Source organism: Nuphar pumila, chromosome 13 (genome assembly GCF_984573655.1).
Source record: "Nuphar pumila chromosome 13, dmNupPumi1.hap1.1, whole genome shotgun sequence".
In the NCBI taxonomy this organism is placed as follows: domain Eukaryota; kingdom Viridiplantae; phylum Streptophyta; class Magnoliopsida; order Nymphaeales; family Nymphaeaceae; genus Nuphar; species Nuphar pumila.
In genome coordinates, this window is record NC_143261.1 from 43,310,674 (window position 1) to 43,322,134 (window position 11,461).

Genomic DNA, 11,461 nt, shown 5'->3' on the forward strand with positions numbered 1-11,461 from the left:
ACTGATCCCAGGACCCTATTTCTATGGAATCTAAGGACTTTAGCTAATACTTGGTCTTGTCCTTCAATGAGAACGGGAACAGGGTCAATCTCAAAGCATCATCATCGAAATTCTGCATCTTCACTGTAGAACAGATTTCAAGGAATTCATCTAAGTGCCTATAGGGATCCTCATGACTAAGGTCGTAGAAGGATAGAAGCATCTGAATGATACTGGCCTTAATCTTGTAATGAGGCGCTCCTACATCGGGTCTCCGAATGCAGGATGCCTGAACATAGTCTGTGGGAGTGAAGTACTCCCTCAGAGCGCGAGGAGGAACTGGTGCTGGAGGATCCATATCACCCACTGCTGTTGAACTTCGAGGAGAATGTAAAATTCTCTCTGGGTTGTCAACAAACGGATGCAATGGAGTACCCAAAGCTCTTCGCCCCTGCATACACTAACCTAAATCTAAATAAACTAAACTAATCTAAATACTGTAATTCAAATTACAAAAGCAAAGACTAACTAACAATACTATGCTAACTATGTCACAATTAACTAACTATGCTAGATAAAGAACAAAACAAAACCTAATCTAAATTACCAAAATAAAGAAATGCAAGAAATTACAAACTATGTTCTCTAAAACCCACTTGTCTAATCGCTCCTTGAATAATGAAATTCAGTGAATCCTAGGAAAACAGTAAGTGAATCCTATATTTACTAACTATGTTAATCCTACTAACTAGAAAAATAAGAACAACTAACTAACTAAACACAAATTAATAAACTGAAATCTCAGAAATAACAGAATATATTCGTCGTTCCCCGGCAATGGCACCAAAATTTGATTGCACTTTTTGTAGTGGTTATTTTTAAACAATATTTTTCAGTAAAACAGTTAGAAAATCATTAACCAAAGATAATAAAAACCGACTTTCCACAAATGTGGAAAGTATGAGTCGAATCCACACGGAACAAGAACTATCCAAATTACTTCTAAAGATTTCAATTTATTAATATCAAACTCTTAATCTAAGTTAATAGATACAACTTCTAAAGAAATTACAACTAAAATTACAATAACTAGAAACACAAATCTAAATTCTCCTCTAGATCACCAAGGGCAATTTCGTCCTTTCACCAAGTATAATTTTTTTTTCGCGCTTGACAAGATTAACCTTATAATCTGTAGTAAGTTTATCAACCTAACACAAAGAAAAGAACAAGTCAGCACACAATTATGATAATTAAATCTAAAATTATACTAAACCTAATTCTACAAACAATTAATATAATAAAAATTCAAAATTAACTAAGATATCAATTCTAAGAGCACCAACTAATTATCCTATGTCTAACTAGGTTAATTATTGCAAATGCACTAACTAACATGCATAAAAACACTAAAACTACTGAAAATCACAAAACTAAGAAAATGACTGTTTTACCCTCAACTAGTGCAAAAGTGGATTCTGACAACTTTTCGCAAACAGAGAATTTGAAGAAGAAAACAAAGTCCAATTTTCACAAAATATCTTTTGTTTTGTTCCTGACAGATTTAAGAATCTGTCAGATGTTAAGTATTTTAAAAAATTCTTCTGAAGCTCCAGATATAAGCGTTTCAAATTCGTGAAAAATCTGGAAATCGTATGTCCCGAAACTGAAAAACCCGAAAAAACTGATTTTGAAAAACGGTTAAAAGTCAGACCAAATCAACTCGAAATGAGCTGATTTTTGGACTGCTAACAGTGAACACCCAAATGAAGAGAATAGAAGAAAAATTCTGGAAAAAATTCAAAAATTTGCACATAAAATGACAAGTGCAAGATGCAGTAAAAATCGAGTTTTTAAATCAATGCACTATTCATTTGAAATAACCATCTAATTGCACTATGACATTGAATGATATGTAAAAACAGTCATAAATGTTCTAATTTTCTGTTAACTACAGAAAATGAAATCAAATGGAGTGACTAAGCAAACATGCAATGAATTACACAAGTATCACTAAATCTAATCCTAACAAAACACTATTTTTAAACTATGCTAAACTACTTTGCAAAACTAACTACACTATCCATGTTAGATACTTCTAAATTAGAGTTAAATATGAATTTGAATCTACTAAAGTTAATATTTAACTAGGGTTAGTTGACTCAAGACACTAAGTAGGACAATTCATGTTTGACTTTGACTAAGCTCACGCCCTACCTAAATGGACCCACTAGGGTTAACTAAATTTGAGACTTAACTAAAATAGACACCTAATAAAAGAGACTATTTGTTAAAACTGAAAAGGAAGAAAAATAATTAAATGAATCTATCTAAATTACACGCCTAAATGGGATTCAATTAACACTAATGAAGACCTACCTAAATGATAAATCACGATTTCTAAAATCTAAGGATAATTCAACACTTACTAAAATGGTTAGTACTATATCTATGCTAGGTCAAGATATGGATTTAATGAAGGGTTATAAATGCTAGACAATGAAATTGGAAATGACAACACCCATCCACTCTTACCTTAATAATCCAATTGGAAAGATCACAATTGCAAAAACCGTCCAGCTTGAGGGACCCACACGTTTTTAGGGTTTCATTAAAAGAAGGTAGCCCCTTTTTAAACTCTTTCCCAAAGCCTTACAAACAAATTTTAGAAAGGAATTTGAAACTCAATTTTGTTTCCAAACTTTGAAAGAATAAATATTTCTATATTGGCTGGACTAGAAGGGGGTTACAAAATTCCTCAATTGGATTCCACGAATTTGAGTGAATTTTTCAACATACCAAAATCGTTTTTCCACCAAAATTACCCAAGTGCCCTTTATCTAAATTGCAAAACTAATTACTTAGCTAATCTAATCTATCATTAACCTAACTAAATTAACCTATACACAAATAACTCAAAGAATATGAATAGCATGTAAAACACGAATTGGAAAGAACTAACTATTTTGAATAATACACCTAAATCGACATTACTGACTTACCTAAAATTACTAAAGCTAAATAGAATGAAGACACACTTTCCTAAAATTTAAGCTACAGCCACGACTACCTTCTGCATGAAGGAAATGACAGCCATTAACACGCCTAAAATGAGTTTTGCCTAAACTATAAAAAAAAATGAGAATTTTTTCTTTCTTTTTCTTTTTGAAACATATTTCAAACTAAATTAAAACCAAACTTTAACCTAATTATCAGCTAAATCCAATTTAGAACTGCCTAAAACATAACTCACTGAAATTGTAACCCAAAAAGAATTGACTAAACTGAAACAAAAAAAATCGTTAGACCTTAACAAGACACAACTAGCCGATTTATACACTTGAACTAGACACCCTACACGACCACAATTAAATCACCTAATTAAACTCAAATGCAACCATAGCTGGGTAGAAGACACAATTTGAACATGCTGCATGCCTAGAAAACGCAGAAAAGACAACGAAACAAAACGTTAAAATCGGCTAGATCACTTCTAGCCGATTCTTGAACTTTTTGTGAAAACTGACTATTGAAAGTGATTAACGCCTAAACTGAAACCATACTTGACATTCAATCACAGCAAAGACTCAATTAATGACAGTGGTTTTGCTGTCAAAAGAAATGGAAAATAAGAAAGGGGCTGAGATTTAGAGAAACTCGACTATAGGATGACACAATATTATCTAAAAGAAAGAGAAGGGAAAGACCTACCTCAAGGGCGATCCGACGAATGTGGGGGTGGAAAGAGCGGAATTTGCCAATGGAAATTTGTCCAATCTTCTTCAATGATGCTGGAGCAGCACGATGGAACTCTTTCTTGCAGTTGCAACACGGTTGAAGCACACCGAAGGTGGAAGGTGATCCAATTCACAATCGGTTGGAGTAGAGGATCAGATGGAGGTAGAGCCGATCTATCTTGTTGGAGTAGACAGCACTCCACGCAAGATTGACATCTTCAATCTCTGCTACACCTACAAAAGAGAGCACATATGATCAACACCCAACAAGGAGGAGTAGAAATGAAAAAGATATATGAAAACAAAGAGAAATAACAAGGGACAATGCATGAATCTCAAGTAAAACCCAAAGAAAAACAAGTATGATGGCGTGTGATGGCTGGAAAGGAAATGGCTGGAGCAAGAATCAACAAATGTGGTGCAAGTCCCTAGGCAAAGACGCCTAGGGTTTTCAGAAAAGACGTTTTTATATTTTGGCTCAAATTTCCAAAATTTCAAACGAGGTTTAAAATAAAAAATTTTGTTCTACGCCTCTTTTTTCTAAATGGGTTTTGGATCACATGTGAGATGGATTATGATGTTTTAAGAACTGATCCAAGGCCCAAGATGATCTATTTGGGTCGGATCTGGATCCGAATTACCTTGAAATCCATGCCCAAGCACTAAAATTGTAATATCTCACTCAATTTAACTCTGATTTACTTGAAATTCGAACCAAGATTCCATTATGTCTAAATACCTCCAATCATGGGTTCTAAACCTTAAAATCACATAAAAATGCATGAATATAATAATAAAATGATGTGCATTTCATGCATCATCACATCAAAATCTGGAGATTGAAAATATTGGGAACTCGTGCCTTCCTTTTGTCCCCCATCATGTCGCATCCCAGCATAGAAAACACGTTCATCATCTCCCTTTGGCTACAACAATGACTATTTCAATAATAGTACACGTTGAGAAGCGAACACAGCTCACAAAAGAGAATGTAGTCTCTGGCACAAGGTTCGAGTTATTGGAGAGGGTGAATAAGGACTTACAGAAGGAGGTGAGCAATTTGGGGAGACAAATGTGGTCACTAGTAGAGATGATGACCGATGTTTATAATAAGATCGAGGGAACCAAGAGGCCACCGAGGAATGAGAGTCCACTAAGTAAAAGAAAGAGACGATTTGTATGTCGCCATTGTCCATCTGAGTCGTCAAGTGCCCTTAACTAAACGAGAGTGATTTGTTGTAATTCTATAATTATTTATTGTAATTCTATAATTATTTTTTATAACGTGACATTCTTTAATTGTTTATTTCTTTTTTTAATAAGTATAACACACAAGTGCCACCGAACAGTTTGTTGTAATGTTCGGTCTTCATAAATAAAAGTGATCACATTTGTTTTTTATAAGAGATCACGATTGGCTTGCAACCAATTGTATATAAGAGATAGCAATTTGTCTCTTATAGAAGGTATTCCATCACAATCTGTACAACCATCCCACCTAAACTCATCAAATAATTTAACCAAATATGTTTAAATATCGTATTGCGATTTTACTTCACGAGCTTTGGCCTAGGAAACAATACGTTCCATTGCGATTTACACAATGACATTCAAAAATGGTAGAAAAGAAAAAATAAACAAATCGACACGATGTTTAGACTTAGTGAAAAACAAATCAAGTTAACTTCACCGGTACAGACGTCATTGTGTATATCGCTTTGGGACAATATCTGGTATAATGATTAAGATACAATACATATACAACGATTTGTCTTATCACGAATTACATAATGACTGATAAAAAGTGAAGAGTAGAAAGAAAAAATTGTTGAAGGTTATAGTCTTACTAATATATTGATTTTGTAGGCCTGGCATGGGAGCATATTGTCGCGTTGCGGTGAGCTAGAATCAATGTAAGGTAAGATAATGCTAAGTTCATTTTAGATGGTCTGCAATTAAATGATGTAAATGGTTTAAAATTGCTTACAATCATTTCAACATTTATCATTCATTAGTATAAATCGTTGAAATATTTAACATTCTTAAGTAATCATTGCTGTAGGATTTTGTCTTCGTTAATACAAATCATTATCGCTTTAGCATTTAACTTTTAGTACTGTAAATTGTTGTAATCATTTGCATTCTTAAGTAATGATTGTTGCAGAATTTTGTATTCCTTAGTACAAATTGTTATCGCTTAAGCATTTAACTTTCAGTACTATAAATCATTGTAATCGGTTTATTTTCGTTAGTACAAATCGTTATCGCTTTAGCATTTAACTTTCAGTACTGTAAAACATTATAATCGTTTGCATTCTAAAGTAATGATCGTTGCAGAATTTTGTATTCCTTAGTACAAATCGTTATCGCTTAAGCATTTAACTTTCAGTACTGTAAATCATTGTAATCGTTTGCATTCTTAAGTAATGATCATTACAGGATTTTGTATTCCTTAGTAATAATCGTTATCGCTTAAGCATTTAACTTTCAGTACTGTAAATCGTTGTAATCGTTTGCATTCTTAAGTAATCATCATTGCAAAATTTTGTCTTTGTTAGTACAAATCGTTGTCGCTTTAGCATTTAACTTTCAGTACTATAAATTGTTGTAATCATTTGCATTCTTAAGTAATGATCATTGCAGGATTTTGTATTCCTTAGTACAAATCGTTATTACTTAAGCATTTAACTTTTAGTACTATAAATCATTATAATCATTTGCATTCTTAAGTAATGATCATTACAGGATTTTGTATTTCTTAGTACAAATCATTATCCCTTAAGCATTTAACTTTTAGTACTGTAAATTGTTATAATCGTTTGCATTCTTAAGTAATCATCACTGAAAAATTTTGTTTTCGTTAGTACAAATCATTATCGTTTTAGCATTTAACTTTCAGTACTATAAATCATTGTAATCGTTTGCATTTTTAAATAATGATCATTGCAGGATTTTATATTCCTTAGTACAAATCGTTATCGCTTAAGCATTTAACTTTCAGTACTGTAAATCATTGTAGTCGTTTATATTCTTAAGTAATGATCATTGCAGGATTTTGTATTCCTTAGTACAAATCGTTATTGCTTAAGCATTTAACTTTCAGTACTGTAAATCGTTGTGATCATTTGCATTCTTAAGTAATCATCGCTCTATGATTTTATCTTTGTTAGTACAAATCATTATCACTTTAGCATTTAACTTTCAGTACTGTAAATCATTGTAATCATTTGCATTCTTAAGTAATGATCGTTGCAGGATTTTGTATTCCTTAGTACAAATCATTATCACTTTAGCATTTAACTTTCAGTACTGTAAATCATTGTAATCGTTTGCATTCTTAAATAATGCTCATTGCAGGATTTTGTATTCCTTAGTACAAATTAGTATCACTTTAGCATTTAACTTTCATTAGTGTAAGTAGTTGTAATCTTTAGCATTCTTAGTAACAGTCGTAAGATATTTAGCACTAGTTATTATAAATAATTTTAACGATATATTACAACCACATTCATTTACATGAGTATTTAGTTACAATACATCATGACTAATGGTTTGGCTTAGATATAATACATGACCATCATAAAAGAAAACATGCATAATCATCAACATCAACCCATGTCCAAATAGTGATGTGCATTGGAACATACATCATCAACATCAACATCAACATCAACACCTTCAGTTTACTGAGTAGCCTTTGCTGGTCACTGAGAACGATTGGAGGCAAATCTATCTACCAATAGAGGTCCTTATCTGTTTGTAAGTTTTTTTTCATGATGTATAATGGCAACAGATAAAGGTATGGATCCCAACATGCAGAGAAGATGCAGCCCACACGACTAGCATATTTGTCATGGAGTATATCAAAGATTAGGTGAATATTTTTCCAACTGAAAAGTATTGTTTGCGAACGATTGAGAGTCCGACAGTAGGAATAGATCAAATAGATGGTCATCAACACCCACCTGTCTATCATGCAGAATATTTGTGCTTGCTCCGATATGATGACAAAGATTGAGGATGATTATGGTCGTTATATTCTGCGTAAGCTTCAATATACTTTATGACAAATACATAACAGTCGTATGTGTCATGAATCTATCGATGTATCTACAGAAGATAACCACTATAATCATTATCAAAGATTATACAGATCTTTCTGCACGACATGAAACAACTATGGTATCAACATTAAACCCCATCCATCAAGCACAGGTGGAAGGAACATAGAAGAACAAAGAAGAAGAAAAAATACAAGGAAGAAGAAGAAGGAAAAGAAGAAGAAGATGAAGGTGTAGGAGAAAAAAGAAGAAGAAGAAGTTGCTCTGCCATAGAAAAGAAAGATGAAGAGAGGTTAAATAGATTAGGGTTTTAGACCTGGACAACGGGTTAGGTCGGGTCACTCCCCCACCTAAACCCATCACACAAATCGAGATGTTATTCAGACTAGATAAACTATAAATCGAGGTAACTTCATAAATACAAATTGATTTACAAATCGCCATGATGTTTATGTTACGACAATGAAGCCGTACATGATACTTCAAGTACAAGATTTTGATGATGAGCAAGTGAAATCAACTGCATTTCAGCTAAGGCAATGAAGACATTGAAGATATTGATGAAGAATCTTTAAAGACTAGTGTGCAAATGTTAAATTCATTAAAAGTCTTAGATTCTTGTAAGAGCCTTACTTAGAGTGCATATTTAGGTTGCATTTTACCTAAAATGTCTTTAGAAAAACTTTTCTAAAAGAACCCTTCATGAAAATCTTTTTAGAAAACTCTTTTCTTAAATTTTCGTGTTTATTAGTTGACCAATAGAATCACCAGTCGACTAACCCTTTCGCGCCATATTTTCTAAAAAGTCATTTTTATCAAATTAGTCGACCAAAGGTTTTATTAGTCAACCAGACAAAATGTCTGTTTTCTGGAAATTTAGCAGCAGTCGACTAATGCTTTTATCAGTCGACCGGACAAAACTTATGTTTTTCAGAAAATTCTAGCAGCAGTCGACTGAAAGGTTTTTCAGTCTACTGATGATATTATCAGTCGACTAACTTTTCTCTAGTCGACTAAGTTTCAAAAGTTTAGATTTTCAAATGGCTTGATTAACAGATCAGTCGACCGACGATAACTGTCACTCTACTAATAACTAATTATTAATCGACTAACTACTGTTTCAGTCGAGTAATTTTACCATTTTTCCTGAAACTTTAAAAAGTCATGTCTTTTCATTTTTCAAACATTTTGATCGTTCAAAATGGACTGTTTTGACACCCTTTCATACCCTCAACGTATGAAAACTTTCAACTATAAATATGAGTGCATTTTACACTCAAAGCACTGCAATTCAATCAATTACTCTCTGCTTTTCACTCATATTTATTTTCTCACTCACGTGATATTTTTCACTTCAGTTTTTCACTCAAATTCCTTTGAGAGACAGTGAATTCGTGAGTAGAGTATTTCAACAACCTCAAAAGCCAATTGCATCTCATTTGCATTCAAAAGAAGGGCTCATAGGTTGTATTGTAAGTTGTTACTTGTTTCAATTTTCTATAAAAGGAAGGAGTCCTTGGTTTAAAGAAGTTGTTTGCTTTCAGTAGGTGTGTTACTGGTAGTGGGACCAGATTTGGTCTGTCTGATCTTGTAGTTACACAAGGTTGATAGTGGAAATCTCAAGCGGGTTTTGCTTGGGGACTGGATGTAGGTCGGGAAAGTTCGAACCAGGATAAATTATTGTTTTCATTATGTGTTTGCTTTGCGAATTGCAAAATCCATCAAAATTCTGCAGACGATATTTAAAAGCACTATTCACCCCCCCTCTAGTGCTCGTTGCCTCGATCCTACTGCACTTTCATTTGGTATAAGAGCAGGTTTACTATTATTTTGATTTGATCATTATCTAGCATGGCAACTACAACATCTCAGCACAAAGAAGGATGCTCCTTTGTTCGTCCTACTCTCTTTAACGGAACTAACTATGGATACTGAAAAGTGAGAATAACAATATTGTTGCAATCCATGAATCTTGATATTTGGAGAGTTGTTTTAGATAAGTACCAAACTCCATCAACTGATTTCAACCGATGGACCGATGAAGAAAAGAAGACTGCTTCACTTAATGCCAAAGCTATGAATGCATTGTATTGTGTCGTTGACAAGGTAGAGTTCAATCACATCTCTCAATGCTCTACAACAAATGAAATATGACATACTCTTCTCGTGACTCACGAAGGTACGTCAAAGGTAAATGAATCTAAAATTGCTTCTTTAGTTCATAAATTTGAATTGTTTAAAATGAAGCAAAATGAATCTATATCGGACATGGTAACAAGAATGATCGATATAACTAACACTATGAAATCCCTTGGAAAAGAATATTCACAAGTGGATTTAGTCAGAAAGATTCTAAGGTGTTTAACTCTTGAATGAGAGAGAAAAACCACTGCTATTGAGGAAGCAAATGATTTAAACACTCTCACTCTTGAAGATTTGGTTGGTAACTTAATGGCATATGAAGTTCAACTTCAAGACAGACAAGAAGAAGAACCCAAAAAAAAATCTCTTGCTTTTAAGGCTACTTCTGATTCTGAAAATTCAGAAGAAGATGAAGATGAAGATGAAGATATTGCCCTTATTATAATGCAATTCAAAAGATTCATCAAAAAGGGAAGATTTCAAAGAAAGGTAAAGAAAGCAGATTCTTCCAATCCTAATAAAGTCAAGTGCTTTAACTGCAAAAAGGTAGGACACATCAAGAAAGATTGTCCTCTTTTCAAAATCAAGCCCAAGGACCAATTCAAGAAGAAAAAGGCATTTCAAGCATGTTGGGATGATAGTGACTCCTCTTCTGATGAAGAATCAAATGAAGAAGTCGCCAACATGTGTTTTGTAGCTCAAGAAGACTCGGCAAGTCAATTTGACTATGATGATTTATTAGAAGCATTCAATGGTTTATATGCCAAATTTAAGAGTCTAAGTTCTAAAAACAAAGAGTTAAAAACTGAAAATTCAACTCTTGACTCTCAAAACAAAGTGTTACTTCAAGAGATAGAAGATCTCAAGAAGGAAAACTCCTGTCAAGCATTTGAGATAAAAGAAATTGGAATTAGAACCAATATCTTACAAAAAGAAATAACTAGTCTAAAAGAAAAATCAAATGATCTTCTTTCTATAGTGACCAAATTCACAAATGGTCAAGAGAATCTAGAAAGACTTCTTGGTTCTCAAAGATGCTCGGTTAATAAAACCAGATTGGGATATAGCTTCTTGGATACTCAAAATAGACCAAACTATTTTGTGAAGAATCAAAGACAATATTCTCAACCATTTGTTCACAGAACTAAATTTTTCTGTTCTAATAGAAATGCATCTAATCATGGAACTTATAATGCTTATAAGCCTAGACATGATTATTCGAGAAATGCTAAATCTTGTTATAAAAAGAATACTTTTTATCAAAGGAAACCAAAATCCAAATGGATATGGGTTCCTAAGACTAACTCTCATGGACCCAAAAATAGAAAGGGGTCAAATGCTTTGTCTTCTAATTTTGTTGTAGGTACACAAAATAAGGAGCAAATGGATATTGGACAGCGGTTGTTCCAAACATATGACTGGAAGGCCAGAGTTATTTTCCACCCTCCAAAATAAGGATGGAGGAACTGTCACCTTTGGTGACAATAACAAGGAAAAAGTAATAGGTATTGGTAATATTGGTAATCCAAAATTTCCCTTGAT